At 38.0% G+C, this 26,819-nt stretch overlaps 1 pseudogene; it reads right to left on the reverse strand.

Annotated features, from left to right (window-relative positions):
- The window catches only part of LOC117072144, a 97,973-nt pseudogene that overhangs the window by 58,046 nt on the left and 13,108 nt on the right, over positions 1-26,819 (reverse strand).

Consider the following 26,819-nt stretch of genomic DNA (forward strand, 5'->3'; position numbering starts at 1 on the left):
TTTCCTCAATATAAACCACAAAAATTGTTCATAAATGTAATGAGTCAAGCAAAATACTTATATAAGTAATTAATAAGCAAACTTTAAAAATCCCACAGCAATTTTCCTAAAGTAGTGATTGGCTTATTATCTTTTTGGAACTAGTATTTTATTCAAAAGTACCCTTACTCTTGTGAGAAATACTTACGGCTTAGTCATCAGGCACTAATTTATGTGCTAGGATACAGAAGTGAACAAAATGGGGAAACATCCTTACCTCATGGAATTTTCATTCAGTGAGATGTGATGGAAAGGGAAATGTGAATAGAACGAAATATTCAGGATGGTGATTTTGCTAAGAAATAACAATTCTCTCCAATATCTTCTGGAGATTTTTATGAGGGTAATCAATCTTCAGTGCAAAACCAAAGAGTAATTCAAGATTTTGAAGCACAAAAAAAGATAACATTATATTACATATGCTATAGTTGTCAAAATCAGAGTTCAGTTTTTTTTCCCCAAAGTTAGGACAGCTTTACATTGCTACCATATGTAGACTGACATTACACTCTCTTTGCCTTAGTTTGACATTAAAATGTATCAAAAATTTTATTTCATAAAATGTCCCCTCATTGCCCAGTTGCCCTCTCACTCAGCAAGGGGAACCACTTCCACTGGTTTCTTATGTATACTTCTAAAGATCATTATGCATACTGAAGTAAATAAACATTGATTGTTATCTTCTTGGTTGTTTTCAGCAAAAATAATAACATATATCTCACCTACAGCATATTTTCTTTACTTAACAAAATATTGTAGACATCATTTCACATTAGCATACAAAGAGTTTCTTCAATTTTTATAGTTCATGGGATTTCATTTTATGGATATATCATTTAAAAAATATTTCTCTGAATATATGATATCCAACTATTGGCACCATTCCAAGTAGGTAAAGGTATTGTATAATTTGTTAGTGGTATTTTTCTGTAATTTTTAAAAAATACCATATTTCACATTTGTCTCCATCATATTTTAATCTGGCAAAAACAAAATATGCTTCATAAACACTACTATTAAATTTGAACATATCAATGTTATCTTAGGAAATATGTTTGGATTTGTTGCTTGCACTTCACTTTTAAAAAAATAAAACTATTGAAACTTCTCTCTAAAATAGAAGAGTGGAATTCAACCCACCTGGGGAATAACTAAAAAAAAAAGCCGGGATGGCAGAAGGGAAAATATAACTGTGCTGAAAGGAGGGAAAATATAACTGTGCTAAAAGAGGACAAATTGAATATTAGGGGCTGGATAGAGAGAGATCTCTAATATCTATGATATAAAGAAAACAAAACTGATGGTGGTGGGAGGTTGTGCTCTACCATGGAAATTATCTTTTGAAAAATATATTGTATAAATTGTTGAAGTAAAAATGTTGGGAAAAGCTGAGTGTTGGGAGAAGCTGAGGCAGGACTTGCATGTCTGACATAATGTAGAAGAGTCTTGGAACATGTCCGGGGTCCAGGGTCTGAAATCCCTTGTGGCCTTTGGAACACCAAGTTCTGTTCTAAAGGGTGGAAGGCTACCCTGATACACCATGATCTAAGCCCAGGGCGTACAATCCCTCGTGGCTTGGACAGAATCCAGGGCTCGCGGCTCTGAAATGTGTCTAGACTTGCTGGCTCCTTGCTCCTTGCTCCTTGCTCTCCCAGGATCGATTGTATCTTGAGTTAAAAGAACCTGCTCTCCCATTATTTCAAGTAGCAGAACATGTTCCTAATAAGTGCTAAACCATCACAGCTGTAGATCACGCGCCTGCCCTTTTGACCTCCACATTCTCACCGCCTGTTTCTCTGCTGGATTACCAATAAAAAGCATGGGCTCCCAGAGCTCGGGGCCTTCACAGCCTCCGTGATCAGGACAGCCCCTTGGTCCCAGCTTTACTTCTCAAACTGTCTTTTTCTCAATCCTTTGACTCCGCCGGACTTTGTCACCCCCATGACCTGGTGTTGGGTCTGATCACCCCAACATAAAAATGTTATGATTTTAACTTCTCTTAATGGAAAAAATACACAAGAATATGGAAGTTCGTGGGTGAAATAGTTATAATGAAAGAGCAGCATTTGGTGGAAATAAATATGCATTCATTGCATGGTTTTTGAGTCTTTCTCTTGCCCCTCTTTATTAGTATCCTGATTTATCTTGGGGAAATTTTATTAACACTAATTTGTCATGTGCACTACATTTACCAAATGGTGTGGCAGCCATGCAGTTGGAGTAAGACTGAATTTACTCTTGACTCTGGAAGCAGAGTATTTCTTTACCAAAAATGTTTGTTCCTTTTACCCAAGACTGAACAGTCCTCATTGAACTTGAGACTTTGGCTAGGAATACCATAGCGTGATTGTTTATTCCCTTCTCAATAGTGTGGAGTATAGACACAAACTTAGAACTGCAACAGCCATGTTGCCACCATGAAGGCTGCCACCTGAGCATGAAGGTGGCCACAGAGGAGTGCACTCCATGGAGATCACAGTGAGTTGGCTCCAGAGCCCTGTTCAAACCATGCCTGCATATCGTACTTTCTCTGAAACATTTAGGCATATGACCAAAATATCCTCCTTAATATTCCATCGGTTTGCTTTGTGTTTTCTATTTCTTTCAGTTTGGAGGTATCCTCATGAATATAAATAAAAAAGAAGGGGAAGAGGAAGTTAGGAGAGAGAGAAGAGCTGGAAGTTATCCCTGGTCTGTTGCATAAATTATTTATTTAGAAATTCTCTTGAATTTCTCTGTATAATGCTTTTGAAAATGGACAAGTAAACAAGTAAGCATAATTCTGATTATACATATATCATATTTCTTTTTTTTTTTTTTTCTGAGCTGAAGTCTGGCTCTGTCACCCAGGATGGAGTGCAGAGGTATGATCTTGGCTCACTGCAACATCCACCTCCCTGGTTCAAGCAATTCTCCTGCCTCAGCCCCCCACGTAGCTGAGATTACAGGTGCATACCACCAAGCTGGCTAATGTTTGTATTTTTAGTAGAGACAGGGTTTCACCATGTTTGTCAGGCTGGTCTCAAACTCCTGACCTCAGGTGATCTGCCCACCTCGTCCTCCCAAAATGTTGGGATATAGGCGGGAGTCACTGCTCCCAGCCTGATTATATATCATATTTCTGAATCTATATCACTATTTGTATCTTTATCTTTATCTGTATGCCTGTATCTATCAATACATGTCCTTCCTTCCTAGTTTTCTTTCAATGCTGGTGTCCCTATGCCTTCAGTTCTTTATCTTATTTTCCTTATACATCTGTATCACAATGAAGATACCTCTATAAGCTTTCTTTAATTTATACCCTATCAGATTATGTTACTTTTCTATTAACTTTAATGGGAAATTTTCAGCTTCAAAACATTACTTGAAAGTACTCAGTTTTTTTTTTAACATGTGAACAGAAAACCAAACACCACATGTTCTCATTCATAAAAAGGAATGAGATCATGTCCTTTGCAGGGACATGGGTGAAGTTGGAAGCCATCATCCTCAGCAAACAAACACAGAAACAAAAAACCAAATACCACACGTTCCCACTCATGAGTGGGAGTTGAACACTGAGAACACATGGTCACAGAGAGGGGAACAACACACACCAGGGCCTGTTGGGGGTGGAGGGTGAGGGGAGGGAACTTAGAGGACAGGTCCATAGGTGCAGTAAACCACCATGGCAAACGTATGCTATGCAACAAACCTTCCCGTCCTGCACATGTGTTCCATTTTTTGAGAAGAAATTAAAAATAAAAGGAAGTATGCAGTTTTTAAACCTACCCTATGATCATTAACCAGTTCAGAGATAGCATGAATTCAACTCAAAAAGAAAATTACAATGTGGTAAATTTCATGCTATATTTCTGTGTTTTATTCAGTGAGCTTCTAAAATATGAATCATAAAAATGGCCATGTAATAACACAGCTTATATACTTCTGAACAGAGAGAATATTGAATATTTGAATCAAGCACCTGCAATCATTTTCAGAGTCCCCCAGACTTGTGATGTTGTACCAAAAAGAGAAATGAATTCTGGACAGATAAGAGCCACTGAGGAAAAGAGCCTCAGAATTTGAAACTGAAACCATTGACATAGGTTCTTGAGCATTATGGAAGAAAAGTTGCTTTCTAACTAGCTGAGCCTTCAGATACTTGTAAATAAATATCATCACAGTGCGTTTCACCAAGAGATAAACAGAAAGAGTCTTCTTAGCTGTACTCTACAGTACTTTTTACTAAGAAGTTACATTTTACAATGATCAACAAGGGTATATAGAAAGTGTTATGTTTTGGTGATAATAATCTTTTAAGATAAGGAGTAGGACAAAGACATGTCACAGTTTATTTGGTACTGTTCTTGGATATACTTCTCTGTCTGTCTAATTATTAATAGTTTCCCTTTCACTTTTAAATATTTCCTGATTTGGGCAACAATTTATAGGGTCAACCTGCTTAGGGGTGGCTAGTAATCATGTATATATAAGAAAGGCTAGTTAGGGAAAATATTAGTTATATATATTATATACACATATAGTTATATATATACACCAAAATAATTGTCCCATTACCAGAACATCTGCAAACAGATTATGAAATCGAGTTTATTGACAACTGAAAGTCTTCACCCCTTCAATGTTCCTTCCAGAAAGTATTTGTTAATTCTTATATTTTTCTAACTTAATGCATGTTAAAGTACAAATTTTCTGGGTTAAAATAAACAACTAATTCGTAATCATGCCAAGAGTATGAATAGAGTCATCCCAATAATAAGGTTTGGAGAAAGTGGGGCAGGAGAAGAGGAGGGAGGGAGGAAACAAGGGAGAGAAGAGAAGCTGATTAAAATCAGTATAAAATCTAATACATTTTATTTTACTAAGCAACTTTTCTATTGTGATGAATAATGTAATGAACAATCAAGAGACAACCTAAAAGAAGACATCCTTCAGAAATGTTTATTCATTCAACAAATATTTATAGTCATTTGTAAAGAGCCTAGAAATCTTACCTTGCTTTAACTTTTCCCTGTAATATTAAGCCTAATATGCAGCACATGGAATATTATTATTATTATTATTATGTTTTTTTTTTTTTGAGATGGAGTCTCGCTCTGTCGCCCAGGCTGGAGTGCAGTGGCCGGATCTCAGCTCACTGCAAGCTCCCGGGTTTACGCCATTCTCCTGCCTTAGCCTCCCGAGTAGCTGGGACTACAGGCGCCCGCCACCTCGCCGGGCTAGATTTTTGTATTTTTTTAGTAGAGACAGGGTTTCACCGTGTTAGCCAGGATGGTCTCGATCTCCTGACCTCGTGATCCGCCCTCCTCGGCCTCCCAAAGTGCTGGGATTACAGGCTTGAGCCACCGCGCCCGGCTGGAATATTATTTTTAATCTCATGACTCAGATGCTGTTCTTAGCATCCCCAAATGTATATCCTGAAGTCCTCAATCAAAATGTCTTCAGGCCACATGTAAAGTAAGGATGGATGTTGTGAAAACTGTCTCCTATGGAAACTGTATGACAGTTTTGTGTCTCTGTGTGTAACCAGGAACAACATTCACTTACACAAATTGAAATTTTATGAGTCACACATTGTACTATGGGTCATGAATTTTATGTGATTTATAACTTTGGATCTTAACCTGAAGGTTTTACAATGTTTTATTTGTTAAATATATTTGTTTCTGTTAATCTATTTTATGGAGCGTATCTTCATAAATAGAGCTGCTGTGATATTCTTCCCATTTTATTTCCCCTCATTTGCTTGCATATATAAACAAAAGGAAGATAGAGAACTATGAAATGGCAGGGCTGCTTGGATGCCTGAGTGGTTGTGAAATGCTAGACTTAAGGATGTTGCTAGGAGGCTGCTGCGGCTCTCTCACTGTAAATTAGCCACTCATTACAGCCAATCAGATAAACAACCTTGCATGGGATGACTGGGGGGTTTTCAGCTCTTTACATTATTTGCTGAAGATTGCTTTCCTAGCCACATTTCCTTCAATTTGATTAAAATGCATACATTTCTCTTATCATCTTATCTTGTCATGCAGTTCTCAAGTGTGCTGCTAAGAAATCGTCACATAAAATTCCAGAAAGGATGATTTTATGATGGAGGAATATTCATCCCATAGTTTCTTCATTTCTTTTAGCTTTTTCTTAGAATGGGTTTTTTTCAGTCTCCATAACCAGGAAGTATTTCTTTGTATCTCTCACCCAGGAGAGGTGTCTGCAGTTTAGTCAAAATTATTCCGTGTAAGCCTTGGTGTTGTTACCAACGTGAAGCTGATGGGTCAGTAGAGCCTCTCTCTCTCTCTCTCTTTTTTTCTCTCTCTCTCTCTCTCTCTCTCTCTCAATTCTCTAGTCTTAGCAGTGGTGATGATGGTATTTCCTGCATACTCCACATCAACAGTTCATTCTCAGAGTCAGGTAAAATGTCACAGGAGAAGAGATTTTGAAAAACATATAGTACTGCAAAAATGAAAGATACCATGATGATGTTTCTGTTTTGTTTTGTTTTAGTTAACCCTCTAAGCTATGATACTGTTCAATAGAATTTTCTGCCGTGATCAAAGAAACACTTGAAAATGTGGCTATGAGCATGTTAAATGTGGTGGATGTAAGGAACTAAATATTTAAGTTTATTTAATTTTAACTAACTTAAATTTAAATGGGAACATATAGCTATAGGCTACCATATCAGACAACACAGCTCTGAGGCATTACATTGTTTTTTTAGTTACCTCACACTAAGACTGTTTTTAAACACTTGAAAATAACCATGAACCTAATAATTTAGGTAAGTCTAGAAGAGATAAAACATTAGATCTAGAGACCTAGATTTCTAGACTTCTCTGGGGTAGACTATCTTAAATATATATATAGGCTATCTTAAAAACTTCTCAGATTAAGAAAGTAACTTGTTAATGACTATATTGTCAGTAACTATATTTTATAACTATATTGTTAATAAAACAACTCCATATGGTTGACTCACATCATGAGAGTACATATACACACATAAATAAAGTCTATTTATTGATACAGTATATTCTGTCAGGTTCAGTGATTTTACTGTGGAATAGTTCATTAGTAAGTCAAAAAACTTAGATACAAGGTCTTACCTAGGATGCTTTTGTACATTACCTTGGTCGATTTACTCTTCTACCAAAACGCCTTCAGTGATTTCCTGTCAGTGATAAAATAAAATCTTGACTCTTCAGCTTGGCCTTCACAATCTACCTTCTTCTCTACTTGGTTTCAACTTCTGTCACTCCATAACCCACAGTAGGCAACTCATCTGTTTTTCAGCTTTTTCATATGTTCAATGAATAATTATCAAGAACCTACTATGTACAATACATTTTGCTAGATACTAAGGATACACCAATGAACAAAATACCGTGTCTGCCACTCATGGAAAATAGTAGAAAATATTGATAAAAATTGCATAAAATTATGGATGATATTAGATTCTAATTATATGACATAAAAGTTGGGATTGGAAATTACAACTGGGGCACTGGTTTGGTTTGTGAGGGTCCCAAAAAGTCTTCTCTTTGAGTGTGACAGTTAGTCCTAAAGGTTAAAAGCATGTAGCCAGGATGGAACATTTAGGAGAGAAATGAGACATGACTGTCTTATGGAGTTACCACCACCTTTAGCTCTCCCCTTCACATGGTGAAATACTGTTTGTTTGCCTCATCAAACTCACATATGGCTACCTTTGAAAAATAGTCCAAGAACCTTCATCACTGCTAACCTTTCTCTGTCATAGCATCTAAGTCTGACAAATTATAATTGCTTGTATTTATGGCAATCTCCTCTCTAGACTTTGAGTCCTGCTAGAGAAGCATTCTTGTATTTATATCCTCTAGCATTTATTTATTGTAGGGCCCTGAATAAATGTGAGGAATAAAAAGTAAATAACATAAACTCCCTTCCCTTTTAGAGTTCACATTTTAAAAAGGAAACAGCTTTGAAATAAATTTTTGTTACTCTACTTGATCCATACTACAAAGGAGACCTGCCAAACTGCTATAGAATAATGAATAACAGCTTTTAGGGGTAGGAATGGTGAGAAAAATAAGAAGTAGGTATCCAAATAAATATTTTGTGTAGATAAAATCTACTCCATGATTATTTTAAAGAAAGCTACTAGACTAAAGATTGGTAAAAACAGCCCAAATATAGTCAGGCAAATGTAATAAAAAGTAAAGATGAATGGAATCAGTCTCTATGGAAATAGATCTACTGTCAATATTATTGTCCCCATCAAAGACAGCCCTTAACTGTTGCTAACTAAATTTATAGCATGGGCAATCACTAACATGAACCTGTTTGCTCTTCTATAAAATCCAGAGTGTGGATGGATGTGAGCAGTGTTTTCTACAGAATGTTCCATATGGCTTCCTAGAATGTTAATACTAAAACAAATGTTGGAAGCTCTGAATAAAACATAATTCATGAGGTTTCTTTAGATTAGGACTTCCCAGAATCTATCATAGGCTAATAAACAGTGTGGCTCACTTGAGGGGTCCATCATACACCTTTCTCAAATCTATTTGAAACGTGAAACATGTGAATAATTTGTGTATATAGCTACAATTTACAATAGCAGAAATAAAAGGAAAAGAATACAGTGCTATGAAATACAATAACCCACTTTCGATTGGGTGGCCTGGGTACACCTCTCTGAGATCTGAAGTGTGAGATGAAGGATGAGAAGAAATCGCAGAAAGGAAGGGATAAACATCTTAGAAAGAGGAAGCAGTACATGCATATCCCCTGATGATAAAAAGTTGGTGCTGAAAGTCCACAGTGGGTTGAGCATCTGAAGCTCTGGGTCTGAAAAAACCAAGCAGCAGAGGTAGATGTAAGCATGGGGCACACAAAGACAGTGCTGCAGTGTTCATAGTTAATCAAGGCATGACTTCATTGAGAAAGTCTGGATAAGAAAGAAAAAGGTCAGCTGAATTAAACAGTGTGTGCTTACTGACACGATTTTTTTTTTTTTTTTACTATTTACTTTTCTTTCTTTCTTTCTTTATTTTTGTTATACTTCAAGTTCTAGGGTACATGTGCATAACGTGCAGGTTTGTTACATATGTATCCTTGTGCCATGTTGGTGTGCTGCACCCATCAACTCGTCAGCACCCATCAATTCGTCATTTATATCAGGTATAACTCCCAATGCAATCCCTCCCCCCTGCCCCGCCCCATGATAGGCCCCAGTGTGTGATGTTTCATTCTTAGCAAACTATCACAAGAAGAGAAAACCAAACACCGCATGTTCTCACTCATAGGTGGGAACTGGACACGATTGATTTTTCCATGTGTCATCAGTGCATTATGTTATAGCAAATCTGTAACAACAGTTCATATTCTGGTACTTTAAGTAAAACTCCAGGAACCTGGACTTAATTCTGAGTGCATTGGAAAGCCACTGAGTATCTTTAAGCAGAAAAATGTTACTCATTCTGAAAAAAAAAAAAAAATCACTTTGAAGGTGATAAAAAACAGAGATGGATGTTCCTGCCCTAACGTTGCTTATGCCTGCATATGTACAATATAATGTTGCCCATTCTGTTGACAAATCTGACTGTACTTATGTCCAGTGAGAAAGAAAAGGGAAGTAAGAGATTCTCCTTTTCACAGTGTTAATGTCCCCTACACATTTTAAAAGTAGGTATACAGGGCTCAGTATCACCATTTTAATATTCTAATTTTTCATCCTTCCCTTTCATTTTTGGTCATACTATTTCTATTGTACCCACAAGTGAAATGAATAGAAGACTTATTTGGGCAGAATCTTTTAGAGAATATCTCTTCTTTCTCTGAACTGTTCTACATTAAAATTATTCTAAGGAATGAATTTTAATTCTTCTATTCCTTGCAACACAAACTTTGAGTTTGGAAAGCTATGTTTCCTTCTGTCTTATTCAATATACTTTCCCATACCCTGTGAGCAAAATATGAAGTGTTCAAGGACTGTGCTCCTTTCTCTTGAATGCTGTGAAGTTTCTTCCCTAAGAGTAACCTATTTAGAGCTGTGTGCAGCACCATCTTGTGACAAATGAAGTAATTGCTTATAGAGAAGAGTATCTGCACATTACTATCTGATGTTCTGCATAATTCAACCCCAGAGGTTTTTACAGTCAGTGAGTAGTGAGGGACAGATATGGTATCTTGGGATTTCATGTTATTTTTCCATCAGAATTTGAAGTAAAAAGTAGAAAACAATAACCTTTGAATTATTCAATGTTAAAACTGTTCTCTAAAAAGTTATATCCTACTTTTACTTAAAAAAATTTTATATTAATGAAAAAGTAAGCTAGAGGTTAATGATGTACTTAAATATTTAATACCTCCTAGGCTTAAGTTTTCAGATACTAAATCATAATTATCTTATATTGGTGATATCGCAGATGATGACCCTTTCCCAAGAGCCCTGCTCCACAAGCAAGATAAGTACTTACTTTTGTGGCCAGGTGTGGTAGTTCACACCGGTAGTCCCAGGAATTTGTGAGGCAGAGGCTGGCAGATTGTTTGAGCCCTGAAGGCCAAGGCTGCAGTGAGCTGTGATAGTGCCACTGAGTGACAGAGCGAGATCCTGTCTCCAAGTTACTCTCTTCATTTTCAATATACAATTTATAGTCAGCACGCAGTTATTCTCAACTAAACACAACACATTGCTTTATGGAATAGAGGAATTTTCTGTGTATATGATTGTGAACACAAAGTCCTGATTTGTTAATCATGACCCTTGCTCTGCTTAGCACCTTTGTCTAGAAAATACCTACAAAAAAAGATAGAAACTTTTGAATTCTGTAAAAGGGAAATATTTTCTTTATAAAATAGTGGAAAAATATTTTCTGCTAAATATTGTTGAATGATATGCATTATGTGAAATAGTGTTATTTGTAGATGTTGCTCTTTTAGTCATCAAGTCCTCAAATGCCGGTTTAAGAATCCAGCTTGTTTTGACCTCACACAGAGATTTGAATACAATAGGTTAGCACTCCCAACTTAGTAAGTCTTTTAGTGAGTATGCTCAAGAAGGAAGAGAGACTTCAGATTATGCAAAATGTTAACCATGGAAGCAAGGAACAATCACAGCATTTCTCCATTGTTTCCCTTTCCTGATGAAATAGAATACACCCCTGATTAAATCAATTCAACTGCTGACATTCAAATACACACTTCAATGTTATAATTTTTTTAAAATTTCAATAGCTTTTGGGGTACAAGTGGTTTTGGTTACATGAATGAATTATATAGTGGTGAATTCTGAGATTTTAATGCACCTGTCACCCAAGTAGTGTATGTTTTACTCAATATGTAGTTTCTTGTTCCACACCTCCTTCCCACCCTGTCTGATCTGAGTCTCCGAAGTCCATTCTGTCACTCTGTACGCATTTGTGTACTCATAGCTTAGCTCCCACTTATAGGTGAGTACATATGATATTTGATTTTCCATTCTTGAGTTACTTCACCAAGAATAATGGCCTCAGTTACATCGAAGTTGCTGCAAAAGGCATTATTTCATTCTTTTTATGGCTGAATAGTATTTCATGGTGTATATATACCACATTTTCTTTATCTACTCACTGGTCAGTGGGCGCTTAGGCTGGTTCCATATCTTTGCAATTGTGAATTGTGCTGCAATAAATGTACACATGCATGTGTCTTTTTTATGTAATGACTTTTTTCCTTTGGGTAGGAAAAGTATATCTACCATTCGATCCAGTAATTCCACTACTCCCCTTTATCTTTTGGCTGTACAGTCCTCTGGGTAATGGAATTACTGGATTGAATGGTAGATGTACTATTAGTTCTTTAAAGAATCTTCATAAGCTTTTCCATAGAGGTTGTACTAATTTACATTCCCAACAGTGGTGTGTAAGGGTTCTGCTTTCACTACATCCCTGCCAACACCTATTGCTTTTTGACCTATGGCCATTCTTACAGGAATAAGGTTGTATCTCATTGTGGTTTTAATTTATGTTTTTGTATGCTTTGTTAAATATCAGTTGGTTGTAAGCGTCTGGGCTTATTTCTGGGTTCTCTACTTTGTTCCATTGGTCTGTGTGCCTACTTTATACCAGCACCATGCTGTTTTGGTAACCTTAGCCTTGTAGTATAATTTGAAGTCCAGTAATGTGATGCTTCCAGAATTTTTGCTTAGAATTGCTCTGGCTCTTCAGGCTCTTTTTGGTTCCATATTAATTTTGGGATTTTGTTTCTAATTCTGTGAAAAATGATATTGGTATTTTGATGGAAATTGTATTGACTGTGTAGAGCACTTTGGGCAATATGATCATTTTCACAATATTGATTCTTCCAATCCATGAGCATAAGATGTGTTCACATTTGTTTTTGTCATCTATTATTTCTTTCAGCAGTGTTTTTTAGTTCTCCATGTAGAGATCGTTCACCTCCTTGGTTAAGTATATTCCTACGTGTTTTTTTTTTCTCTTGCAGCTGTTGTAAAAGGGATTGAGGAATTGGTTTAGATTTGCAGCTTGGTCGTTGTTGGTGCCTAGTAGTGCTACTGATATATACTGATATATACATTTATTTCATAATGTGAGACTTTACTGCATTCATTTATCAAATCTAGGAGTCCTTTGGAGGAGTCTTTAGGGATTTTTAGGTACACGATCATATTGTTAAACAGTGATAGTTTGACTTTTTTCCAATTTGAATGCCCTTTATTTCTTTCTCTTGCCTGATTGCTCTGGCTAGGATTTCCAGTACCGTACTGAATCAAAATGGTGAAAGTAGGCATCCTCATTTTATTTCAGTTATCAGGGGAATGCTTTCAATTTTTCCCCATTCAATATCATGTTGACTGTGGATTTGCTATATATGGTTTTTATTAATTTGAGCTAAGTTCCTTCTATGCCTAGTTTGATGAGGGTTTTTAATCATAAAGTGATGCTTAATTTTATCAAATGCTTTTTCTGCATCTGATGAAATTATCTTTGTTGTTGTTTTTGTTTCTGTTTATACGATGTATCACATACATTCATTGACTTGCATATGTTAAACCATCCCTGCATCCCTGGGATGAAACCTGCTTGATCATGGTATATTATCTTTTTGATGTGCTGTTGGATTTGGTTAGTTAGCATTTTGCTGAGGATTTTTGCATCTGTGTTTATCAGGGATATTGGTCTGTAGCTTTCTTTTTTTGTTATGTCTTTTCCTGGTTTGGGTATCAGGGTGGTACTTGCTTCATAGAATTATTTAAGGAAGATTCCATCTTTCCCAATCTTCTGGAATAGTTTCAGTAGGATTGGTACCAATTATTCTTTGAATATCTGATAAAATTCAGCTGTGAATCCATCTGGCCTTAGGTTTATGTTGTTGGCTTTTTTTTTATTATTATTACTGATTCAATCTAGCTGTATGTTATTGGTCTGTTCAAGGTTTCTATTTCTTCTTGATTTAATCTAGGAGGGTTGTATGTTTCTAGGAATTTATCCCTTTTGTTTAGGTTTTCTAGTTTGTGGACACAGAGGTGTTCATAATAGTCTTGATCTTTGTATTTCTGTGGTTTTGGTTGTAATGTCTCCAGTTTCCTTTCTAATTAAACTTATTTGAAACTTCTCTTTTATTTTCTTGGTTAATCTAGCTAATGTTCTATCAATTTTATCTTTTCAAAGAAGCAGCTTTTTTGTTGCATTGTCCTATTTTGTTTGTTTCCATTTTATTTAGTTCTTCTCTGATCATCATTATTTCTTTTGTTCTGCTAGCATTGGGTTTAGTTGTTTCTTGTTTCTCTAGTTCCTTGAAGTGTGACATTAGGTTGTCAATTTGTGATCTTTCAGACTTTCTGATGTAGGTAAGCACTGAGTGCCATAACCATTCCTCTTAGCATTGCTTTTGCTGTATCCCAGAGGTCTTAAAAAGTGTGTCACTGTTATTATTCATTTCAAATAATTTTTAAATTTCTATCTTGATTTCATTATTAATCTAAAAATCATTCAGAAACATATTGTTTAATTTTCATGTATTTGTATAGTTTTGAGAGTTCCTTTTGGAGTTGATTTCTAGTTTTATTCCACTGTGATTCAAGAAGATACTTGATGTGACTTTGATTATTATTTAATTTATCAAAATTTGTTTTGTGGCCTATCACATGGTCTATCTCGGAGAATTTTCCATGTGCTGGTGAGGAGAATGTATACTCTGCAGTTATTCAGTAGAATGGTCCGTAAATATCTGATAGGTCCATTTGTTCTAGAGTGTAGCTAAAATCCATTGTTTCTTTGTTGACTTTATGTCTTGATGATCTGTCTAGGGCTGTTAGTGTGGTAGGAGCTGCAGTGTTAGGTCCATATAAATTTAGGATTGTAATAGCTTCTTGTTTGATTAATCATCATTATATAATGACCTTCTTTGTCTTTTTTTTTTTCTTCTTACTTTTGTTACTTTACAGTCTGTCTTATCTGATATAAGAATAGCTACTCCTGAGGAGCAAGATGGCCGAATAGGAACAGCTTCAGTCTCCAACTCCCAGCGTGAGCAACACAGAAGACCGGTGATTTCTGCATTTTCAACTGAGGTACTGGGGTCATCTCACTGGGGAGTGCCGGACAATCGGTGCTGGTCAGCAGCTGCAGCCCGACCAGCGAGAGCTGAAGCAGGGCAAGGCATTGCCTCACCTGGGAAGCGCAAGGGGGAAGGGAATCCCTTTTCCTAGCCAGGGGAACTGAGACACACAACACCTGGAAAATCGGGTGACTCCCACCCCAATACTGCGCTTTAAGCAAATGGGCACACCAGGAGATTATACCCACACCTGGCCGGGAGGGTCCCACGGCCACGGAGCCTCCCTCATTGCTAGCACAGCAGTCTGAGATCTAACTGCAAGGCAGCAGCGAGGCTGGGGGAGGGGCGCCCGCCATTGCCGAGGCTTAAGTAGGTAAACAAAGCCGCTGGGAAGCTCAAACTGGGTGGAGCTCACAGCAGCTCAAGGAAACCTGCCTGTCTCTGTAGACTCCACCTCTGGGGACAGGGCACAGCTAAACAACAACAGGGGAAGCAGCAGAGGCCTGTGCAGAGGCGAACGACTCTGTCTGACAGCTTTGAAGAGAGCAGTGGATCTCCCAACACGGAGGTTGAGATCTGAGAATGGACAGACTGCCTGCTCAAGTGGGTCCCTGACCCCTGAGTAGCCTAACTGGGAGACATCCCCCACTAGGGGCAGTCTGACACCCCACACCTCACAGGGTGGAGTACACCCCTGAGAGGAAGCTTCCAAAGTAAGAATCAGACAGGTACACTCGCTGTTCAGCAATATTCTATCTTCTGCAACCTCTGCTGCTGATACCCAGGCAAACAGTGTCTGGAGTGGACCTCAAGCAATCTCCAACAGACCTATAGCTTAGGGTCCTGACTATTAGAAGGAAAACTATCAAACAAGACGAACATCTATACCAAAACCCCATCAGTACGTCACCATCATCAAAGACCAGAGGCAGATAAAACCACAAAGATGGGGAAGAAGCAGGGCAGAAAAGCTGGAAATTCAAAAAATAAGAGCACATCTCCCCCTGCAAAGGATCGCAGCTCATCGCCAGCAACGGATCAGAGAATGACTTTGACGAGATGAGAGAAGAAGGCTTCAGTCCATCAAACTTCTCAGAGCTAAAGGAGGAATTACGTACCCAGTGCAAAGAAACTAAAAATCTTGAAAAAAGAGTGGAAGAATTGACAGCTAGAATAATTAATGCAGAGAAGGTCATAAATGAAATGACAGAGATGAAAACCATGACACGAGAAATACGTGACAAATCCACAAGCTTCAGTAACCGACTCGATCAACTGGAATAAAGAGTATCAGTGATTGAGGATCAAATGAATGAAATGAAGCGAGAAGAGAAACCAAAAGAAAAAAGAAGAAAAAGAAATGAACAAAGCCTGCAAGAAGTATGGGATTCTGTAAAAAGACCAAATCTACGTCTGATTGGGGTGCCTGAAAGTGAGGGGGAAAATGGAACCAAGTTGGAAAACACTCTTCAGGATATCATCCAGGACAACTTCCCCAACCTAGTAGGGCAGGCCAACATTCAAATTCAGGAAATACAGAGAACACCACAAAGATACTCCTCGAGAAGAGCAACTCCAAGACACATAATTGCCAGATTTACCAAAGTTGAAATGAAGGAAAAAATCTTAAGGGCAGCCAGAGAGAAAGGTCGGGTTACTCACAAAGGGAAGCCCATCAGATTAACAGCAGACCTGTCAGCAGAAACTCTACAAGCCAGAAGAGAGTGGGGGCCAACATTCAACGTTCTTAAAGAAAAGAATTTTCAAACCAGAATTTCATATCCAGCCAAACTAAGTTTCATCAGTGAAGGAGAAATAAAATCCTTTACAGATAAGCAAATGCTTAGAGATTTTGTCACCACCAGGCCTGCCTTACAAGAGACCCTGAAGGAAGCCCTAAACATGGAAAGGAACAATCGGTACCAGCCATTGCAAAAACACGCCAAAATGTAAAGACCATCGAGGCTAGGAAGAAACTGCATCAACTAACGAGCAAAATAACCAGTTAATATCATAATGGCAGGATCAAGTTCACACATAACCATATTAACCTTAAATGTTAATGGACTAAATGCTCCAATTAAAAGACACAGACTGGCAAACTGGATAGTCAAGACCCATCAGTCTGCTGTATTCAGGAGACCCATCTCACATGCAGAGACATACATAGGTTCAAAATAAAGAGATGGAGGAAGATCTACCAAGCAAATGGAGAACAAAAAAAAGCAGGGGTTGCAATCCTAGTCTCTGATAAAATAGACTTTAAACCATCAAAGATCAAAAGAGACAAAGAAGGCCATTACATAATGGTAAAGGGATCAATTCAACAGGAAGAGCTAACTCTCCTAAATATCTATGCACCCAATACAGGAGCACCCAGATTCATAAAGCAAGTCCTTAGAGACTTACAAAGAGACTTAGACTCCCATACAATAATAATGGGAGACTTCTAACACTCCACTGTCAACATTAGACAGATGAACGAGACAGAAAGTTAACAAGGATATCCAGGAATTGAACTCATCTCTGCACCAAGCGGACCTAATAGACATCTGTAGAACTCTCCACCCCAAATCAACAGAATATACATTCTTCTCAGCACCACATTGCACTTATTCTAAAATTGACCACATAATTGGAAGTAAAGCACTCCTTAGCAAATGTAAAAGAACAGAAATTATAACAAACTGTCTCTCAGACCACAGTGCAATCAAACTAGAACTCAGGACAAAGAAACCCAATCAAAACCGCTCAACGACATGGAAACTGAACAACCTGCTCCTGAATGACTACTGGGTAAATAACAAAATGAAGGCAGAAATAAAGATGTTCTTTGAAACCAATGAGAACAAAGATACAACATACCAGAATCTCTGGGACACATTTAAAGCAGTGTGTAGAGGGAAATTTATAGCACTAAATGCCCACAAGAGAAAGCTGGAAAGATCTAAAATGGACACTCTAACATCACAATTAAAAGAACTGGAGAAGCAAGAGCAAACACATTCAAAAGCTAGCAGAAGGCAAGAAATAACTAGGATCAGAGCAGAACTGAAGGAGATAGAGACACAAAAAACCCTCTAAAAAAATCAGTGAATCCAGGAGTTGGTTTTTTGAAAAAATCAACAAAATTGACAGACCGCTAGCAAGACTAATAAAGAAGAAAAGAGAGAAGAATCAAATAGACGCAATAAAAAATGATAAAGGGGATATCACCACGAACCCCACAGAAATACAAACTACCATCAGAGAATACTATAAACACCTCTATGCAAATAAACTAGAAAATCTAGAAGAAATGGATAATTTCCTGGACACTTACACTCTTCCAAGACTAAACCAGGAAGAAGTTGAATCCCTGAATAGGCCAATAGCAGGCTCTGAAATTGAGGCAATAATTAATAGCCTACCAACCAAAAAAAGTCCAGGACCAGATGGATTCACAGCTGACTTCTACCAGAGGTACAAGGAGGAGCTGGTACCATTCCTTCTGAAACTATTCCAATCAATTGAAAAAGAGGGAATCCTCCCTAACTCATTTTATGAGGCCAACATCATCCTGATACCAAAGCCTGGCAGAGACACAACAAAAAAAGAAAATTTTAGACCAATATCCCTGATGAACATCGATGCAAAAGTCCTCAATAAAATACTGGCAAACCGGATTCAGCAGCACATCAAAAAGCTTATCCACCATGATCAAGTGGGCTTCATCCCTGGGGTGCGAGGCTGGTTCAACATTCGCAAATCAATAAACGTAATCCAGTGTGTAAACAGAACCAAAGACAAGAACCACATGATTATCTCAATAGATGCAGAAAAGGCTTTTGACAAAATTCAACAGTCCTTCATGCTAAAAACGCTCAATAAATTCGGTATTGAGGGAAGGTACCTCAAAATAATAAGAGCTATTTATGACAAACCCACAGCCAATATCATACTGAATGGGCAAAAACTGGAAAAATTCCCTTTGAAAACTGGCACAAGACAGGGATGCCCTCTCTCACCACTCCTATTCAACATAGTGTTGGAAGTTCTGACTAGGGCAATCAGGCAAGAGAAAGAAATCAAGGGTATCCAGTTAGGAAAAGAAGAAGTCAAATTGTCCCTGTTTGCAGATGACATGATTGTATATTTAGAAAACCCCATTGTCTCAGCCCAAAATCTCCTTAAGCTGATAAGCAACTTCAGCAAAGTCTCAGGATACAAAATTAATGTGCAAAAATCACAAGCATTCTTATACACCAGTAACAGACAAACAGAGAGCCAAATCATGAATGAACTTCCATTCACAATTGCTTCAAAGAGAATAAAATACCTAGGAATCCAACTTACAAGGGATGTAAAGGACCTCTTCAAGGAGAACTACAAACCACTGCTCAGTGTAATCAAAGAGGACACAAACAAATGGAAGAACATACCATGCTCATGGATAGGAAGAATCAATATCGTGAAAATGGCCATACTGCCCAAGGTTATTTATAGATTCAATGCCATCCCCATCAAGCTACCAATGAGTTTCTTCACAGAATTGGAAAAAACTGCTTTAAAGTTCATATGGAACCAAAAAAGAGCCTGCATTGCCAAGACAATCCTAAGTCAAAAGAACAAAGCTGGAGGCATCACACTACCTGACTTCAAACTATACTACAAGGCTACAGTAACCAAAACAGCATGGTACTGGTACCAAAACAGAGATATAGACCAATGGAACAGAACAGAGTCCTCAGAAATAATACCACACATCTACAGCCATCTGATCTTTGACAAACCTGAGACAAACAAGAAATGGGGAAAGGATTCCCTATTTAATAAATGGTGCTGGGAAAATTGGCTAGCCATAAGTAGAAAGCTGAAACTGGATCCTTTCCTTACTCCTTATACGAAAATTAATTCAAGATGGATTAGAGACTTAAATGTTAGACCTAATACCATAAAAACCCTAGAAGAAAACCTAGGTAGTACCATTCAGGACATAGGCATGGGCAAGGACTTCATGTCTAAAACACCAAAAGCAACGGCAGCAAAAGCCAAAATTGACAAATGGGATCTAATTAAACTAAAGAGCTTCTGCACAGCAAAAGAAACTACCATCAGAGTGAACAGGCAACCTACAGAATGGGAGAACATTTTTGCAGTCTACTCATCTGACAAAGGGCTAATATCCAGAATCTACAAAGAACTCAAACAAATACACAAGAAAAAAACAAACAACCCCATCAAAAAGTGGGCAAAGGATATGAACAGACATTTCTCAAAAGAAGACATTCATACAGCCAACAGACACATGAAAAAATGCTCATCATCACTGGCCATCAGAGAGATGCAAATCAAAACCACAATGAGATACCATCTCACACCAGTTAGAATGGCAATCATTAAAAAGTCAGGAAACAACAGGTGCTGGAGAGGATGTGGAGAAATAGGAACACTTTTACACTGTTGGTGGGATTGTAAACTAGTTCAACCATTATGGAAAACAGTATGGCGATTCCTCAAGGATCTAGATCTAGATGTACCATATGACCCAGCCATCCCACTACTGGGTATATACCCAAAGGATTATAAATCATGCTGCTATAAAGACACATGCACACGTATGTTTATTGCGGCACTATTCACAATAGCAAAGACTTGGAATCAACCCAAATGTTCATCTGTGACAGAGTGGATTAAGAAAATGTGGCACATATACACCATGGAATATTATGCAGCCATAAAAAAGGATGAGTTTGCGTCCTTTGTAGGGACATGGATGCAGCTGGAAACCATCATTCTTAGCAAACTATCACAAGAACAGAAAACCAAACACCGCATGTTCTCACTCATAGGTGGGAACTGAACAATGAGATCACTTGGACTCGGGAAGGGGAACATCACACATCGGGGCCTATCATGGGGAGGGGGGAGGGGGAAGGGATTGCATTGGGAGTTATACCTGATATAAATGACGAATTGATGGGTGTTGACGAGTTGATGGGTGCAGCACAGCAACATGGCACAAGTATACATATGTAACAAACCTGCACGTTATGCACATGTACCCTAAAACTTAAAGTATAATAAAAAAAAAAAAAAAGAATAGCTACTCCTGCTCACTTTTGGTTTCCGTTTGGGTGGAATATCTTTTTCCACCTCTTTACCTTGAATTTACATAAATCCTTACATGTTAGGTACATCCCTTAAAGACAGGAGATATTGGGTTTGTGATTTTTTTTAATCCATTCTAGCAATCTGTATCTTCCAATCTATCTACATTTACATTCAATGTTAATATTCAGATGTGAGGTACTATTCCATTCATCATGTTAGTTGTTATCTAGATACTTTGATTTTTTTGTTATGTTATTGTTTTATAGGCCCTGTGAGTTGCATGCTATTTTGCTGCATATTGAATACCTGTTTCAAGATTTGTAGTGTTGGTCTAATAGTACCAAATTCAGCATTTGTTTATCTGAAAATGACTTTATTTCTCCTAAATTTATGAAACTTAGTTTTGCTGGATACAAAACTCTTGGCCGACAGCTATTCTGTTTATGAAGTTTAAAGATAGGACTCTAATCCCATCTGGCTTGCAAGGTTTCTGTTGAGTAGTCTGCTGTTACTCTGATAGGGTTTTCTTTACAGCTTATCTGATGTTTTTGTCTCACTGCTCTTAGAATTCTTTCATTCATGTTGGCTTTAGAGAGCCTGATAACTATACTCCTTGTTGATGAGCTTTTTTGCAATGACTCTCGCAGGAGTTCTTTGAACTTCTTGTATTCGAATATCTAAATCTCTAGCAAGGCCAGGGAAGTTTTCCTCAATTATTACCTCAAATAAGTTTTTCATACTTTTTACTTACTCTTCTCCCTCAGGAACATCAATTATTCTAAGGTTTGGCTCTTTTACATAATCAGTTTATTTTGTTTATTTATTTTTCTTGCTTTTGCCTGATTCAGTCAATTAAAAAGCCTTGTCTTCAAGCTCTGAAATTCCTTCTTCTATTTGTTGTAGTCTATTGTTGAAACTTTCCACTGCAATTTGTAATTCTCTATCTGTGCATTTGATTTCCAGAAGTTCTGACTGGATTTTAAGATATCTATTTAGAAAATTTTTTCATTTATAACTGAGTTGTTTTTAAAATTTTATTATATTGTTTTTCACCTTTCTCTGCTATCTCCTTGAGTAGCTTAATAATCAGTCTTTTAAATTCTTTATCTGGCATTTCAAAGATTTCATTTTGGTTTGGATCCATTGCTGGGGGGCTAGTGTGATCTTTTGGGGGTATTGGAGAACCCTATTTTGTCATAATACTAAAATCACTGTTCTGATTCCTTCTCATTTGGGTATACTCTTTCTTCTAATTATTCTTGAATTTATTTTGTATTTGACTGTGTGGTTTTTCTTAATTTTGTTTTTCCCCCTTAAGGATATAACTTTAATGTCTATAGTTTATCGTAGCCTAAATCAGCTCTTAGTGCTATAGGGGTGAAGAAACCAGAGTTCTTGGTTATAGAGAGTCTTTTTATGATGGCTTTCTCAGATGCTGGTTGTAATAGCAATGTACTCTGTGTGTGAGCAAGTTCACTGTCTCTTACAGGGTTGGAATGGCAGAGGTCTCTTGAAGCTTATCTCATTTTCCCGTGGTGTGCACTTTTGCATTTATTTATTTTTCCCCATTATTTTATTTACTGGATTGAATAGTTCAGGCTTCGGGCCAATAGGGGAGGTACCCATGGGTAAAAACTGGTTTTGACAAAAGCAGGTGATTGAATGCAATACCCAATGGTGGGTAGAGGTCCCAGCCTTGTCAGAGGTGACTGGGGAAGCTTTCAGTGAAACACACACTCTGAAGGTCTTATCAGAGAGAAGGGCTGGAGTCACCTCAGCTCCCCTGCCAGGCCAGCAGGAAAGTGATCTACCTCCCAGACACACTTCTGATCTAATGTTCTGGCTATTCAGATCAGATGGGCACCTCTTTTAATCTGCAGGAATGTTGATGTTCCAAGTAGAGACGAATTGTGACTCTACTTCTCATGAAAACCTGAACCTGGAAGGTGCTCCTCCTGTGGGGATGCAGTTACCCTGAAGTGTTCCAGAAAGGCTGTATACAGATAGGTACAATCATGCCAAAATCTCATGGGAAAAGCTCCAGCTGTTTTCAGTGGTGGATGAAAAGGAAAAGAAGTCCCCTTCTCCAAGATCCTTCATCAGTACCAGGGCTGCCTGACTGTTGCCTGTAGACTTTTCCTGGTGAGCCCAGGACTTCAACTGTGCCTCTGTTGAAAGAAACTTCCTACCAGGGAAAGATCTGGGACTCAGTGCCTGCTGTCTAGGCTCTTTCATCCCACGGGTGGTTCCCTTGATGTAGTGCACTCCTTCTCCTAGGAGTAGGACTCCCTGAGACCCAGAATACTGTGAATGTTGTTGCTCCTCTGGGTCTAGTCACTCAGTGGGGCTGTCATATTCCAGAGTCATGCTGGGGAGTGACTACAAGGAATCCAGTGATGTTCCCTGTCCTCAACTCTCCCAGCAGCAGATACCAGTACCAGCTCTGATGGGGGTGGTAGAAGAGTGACGTTGACTGTGTGAGATTTCTTGGTTATAGATAGCCTTAGTTTGTTGATTTTCTCAAATACTGGTTGTAGTAGTAATGAACTGGTCACGTGAATAGACTGAAGAACCCCTGGTTAGCCAGAGTGGTGCAGACCGTGGTGATAGCTGGGGTCACGCACAAAGCTTTCTCCTTTCTGGGCACAGTGTTATTCTACCTGGAGATTCTGTAATGGACTATGTCAGTTGGCCTCTGGCCAGGAGGTGGTGCTTACAAAACAGCACCAGCTGCAGTAGTAGCAGTGGGATTTGTGCTTGCCTTATGTTACCCAGGGTTGGTACTCTAGTTTCTCAGGTGCTGGGCAGAACCATAAAGCTCGTGAAAGTTTCTGTCCTTTATTATTTGCTACCAGGGCAGGTGGAGGGGCAAAGCCAGATGGGGGTTGGATCAGGGAGTTCAGCACTCTGGCTCTCCATGTAGGGGGCAAGCAGTGGCCTCTGTGGGAGTCAGGGGGGCAGTTCTTTGGCCACAGGGGTAAAGTTCCAGAAAGAAGTGTAGCTGTCTCTGCTACACAGACGAGTTTGTGTAGGAAAGGGAATAGCCAGCACAGTAAGCCCCACTTTGCTCCCATGCACTTGGCAAGGCAGATCTAACATCTGCAGTGTTCCGCTAGCAGCAGCGAGCTGAGTTCCATGCCATCTATGCTCAGTACACAAAACTGTCTCAGACCATCATATGACTTCCCCACAGAAATAGTAACTATGGCTTTCAGGCCACTCCCTCTGAGTCTGACCTGCAAAGCCAGGGCACCCAGCTCTTGTGCTTGCAGTTGCAGCACACTTCCCACTCGCCCCTGGTTCTGGCCAAGCCCCACTGGAGCTTCTGTTGTGAAATTCAGTTGGGAGCTTCTTTCAACCTGTGACCACTGTATGAATTAGGTAGCCAACTTCTGCGAGGTCACCCGTGAGGTGGAATGAGGAATGGTTTCCCTCAGTCCATACTGGAGACTGGAAATGCAGCTACTGCTTCTGCTGCTACTTTTATATTCCTCACCACTCCCTAAGTCAGTTCCAGCACTGCATAAGGTTAAGGTCTTCCACCGTGGCCTGGATTTCCAGGTTTCCCTGTTGGGGTGTACATCCTGGAGGCAGTCTCTCTTCCTCTTACACTCTGGGAACTTACATTTTTTGCTGTAGCATGCTGCTTCGTTCAAAAGGTCTGTGGATTTCAGATTGTTAAGTTCCTGCATTGCTTGTTGGAAAAAAAATCTTCACATGTGAATCTCTACACACATCTTTGTCTTTCCAAGTGGGAGAGGCACCCCAATACTACCTCTAATCCACCATCTTGGGGGAAAAATAAAACTTAAATGTTAGAATTTTAAGATATATTTTTACTGAAAAGTGTGTTAATGGTTTAAAACTCTGGAAGGAGATACCAGAGGAAACTTCAGGAATACTATGGGCTTTTCAAATGGAATTTACATGTTATTATCAAGAAAGATATGCAAATTTTTGCCTATCATCCTTCTGAAGATGTCAGGTGTGATTCACTACTACAATTTTATTCATTTAGTTGGAAAGTATTCATGGATGGCTTGCTTGGTGCTACATGTTGTTCTAGGTGTTGAGCATACAACATGAAATATAACACAGTCTCCACATTCAAAGAGTATGCTTAGTCTCGTTTAAAAAAAAAGTAAATTAATGTAAATCTATCACAATCATTTCCACAACTCCCCAGGATGCTGGTTATTTCTTATAGACTCAGAAAAAAAAAAGTGATACATGTATTTAAAAGTTCCTTAATTTCTACTCTTATTCTATTTGTGAAATGGAATTTTCCTATACAAATAAATGTGGACTCTGCTGCACGAATTGAACAAAAGGGCTCATTTTCCCAAAGAACTGCTTACTTATGAAGTCTTGTGATAATTCAGACATCTGGACAGCTGTGTTTAATCTGTACTTAGTTTAACTCTATTTGCATTCAAATTTTCCATAAAAATTCAAAATGTAAAGCAGGCATACTCAGTTTCATCCTTAAAAATTTAATATTTTAATGAATCAGCCAATTTAGACATGCAAGCATGTGACCTGAGCTTAACTTCCTGGGTTGCTGCATGCATTATCCTAGTTCCTGGGGGAGAAGAAACATTAAGATGGCATCTATAATTTTAATCAGGTTACTAAAATTTAGTGCTGTGGCTGAGAGTGACTTGAAGGGAGAATAGAAATATCAAGCTTACAGAGGTTTGGTACAGGAAGATCTTTCTGTACTAACAATTCTACATAATGTAATTTTTAAAGAACAGCAAAGCATGGACCCAAGAAATCTTTGCTAAAAGGAAACTTTGTTAAAGATTCATTAATTGAGACAAAGGAAATCTCTTGAAAAAGAGCAGATGTAGTTAGAATTAGCACATTGAACTGAATGAATCATTCAACCACTCAATAAATTTCTTTAAAGTTGCTTTCTCCTGTTACAAGAGTGTGTGCTCATAGGAAGCACTTAAAAACATCCTGAGGTGTTATGAAGCAGGGTCAAGCATCCCTGGGCTTCAGAGGAACAATAAAGAGGTTTGGGGCAACCACAAAGTATATGGGATAGGGGTGACAAAATCAGAAATTGCACATTTCTCTCTAGTACCTTTGAAGGCCATACCCTCAATTTGAATCCTTTAGTCTATTATAGATTAGGCAGAGCCTCCATAAGAAATCCAACTGTTTTATACAAACAAATGAACAAACAAAAAGCCAAAAGGAAAACAAAACAAAATAAAAAATCCTGACATTTTATCCTGTATTATAGTGAATATTAATAAATTTTCATAATGAATTCATAATATTGTGGGAGTTGAACACAAAGATAAACTTAGCATTTTCTCTAAATTTGTCATGCTTCCCTTTCACCTACAAGCCTTTCTCCAGATCTTTCCTCTGCAACACTTTCCAAAGCCCCACATCTCCTTCGGCTGGTCAACGTCTACACTGTTTTAGACTTTAGCACAATTAATATATACTCCAAGTAACTTTCCTAACCCACCTCTAAAGCTGACCCCAAAGAGAAAAGAGTTTTGGCACCCCTTTTATGCACATCCTAAATATTGTATATTCACACCATAAAAATATCTATCACAGGTTTTCTATTATACTATAAAAGGCAAAGACTACTTTTTTTATGCTTCAGTAGCAGTTCCTAGCACAATATTGACTAAGTAAATCCTAAAATAGCAGACGTTACCTAATCTAGGGCCCTATCTATAAAAAATAAATGTTTATTTATTTAATGATTGATTCAGTTATCTATCAACTCAATTGAGCTGTTATACCAGACTAAAACTGACATAATCAGAATACTTGTACAATAGTGTACTTTCATTTATAAATGTATTCTTCTCTTCACAAATGTTTACTGAATTCTTATGTGCCGGGCATTATTAACTGCTAGACATACAATATAGGAAAAAACAGAAATGGTCCCCTGTTCTTGAAAAAAGTGAATGGGACACTTTATTATTGTATATTCATTTGACCTGAGCTTGACTCTTGAAAAAATAGATCCTATCCAGAAGTAGAATAACCAAACATGCTAATCTTTGAATTTAATAGGCCTATATATAATGTTGATGGACTAAGAAAGAAAGAATAATGTCCTTGTAGATTTGATACGTCTGACCTATCAAATTTGGTTTATT

Source organism: Trachypithecus francoisi, unplaced genomic scaffold (genome assembly GCF_009764315.1).
Source record: "Trachypithecus francoisi isolate TF-2019V2 unplaced genomic scaffold, Tfra_2.0 Lachesis_group4, whole genome shotgun sequence".
NCBI lineage: Eukaryota > Metazoa > Chordata > Mammalia > Primates > Cercopithecidae > Trachypithecus > Trachypithecus francoisi.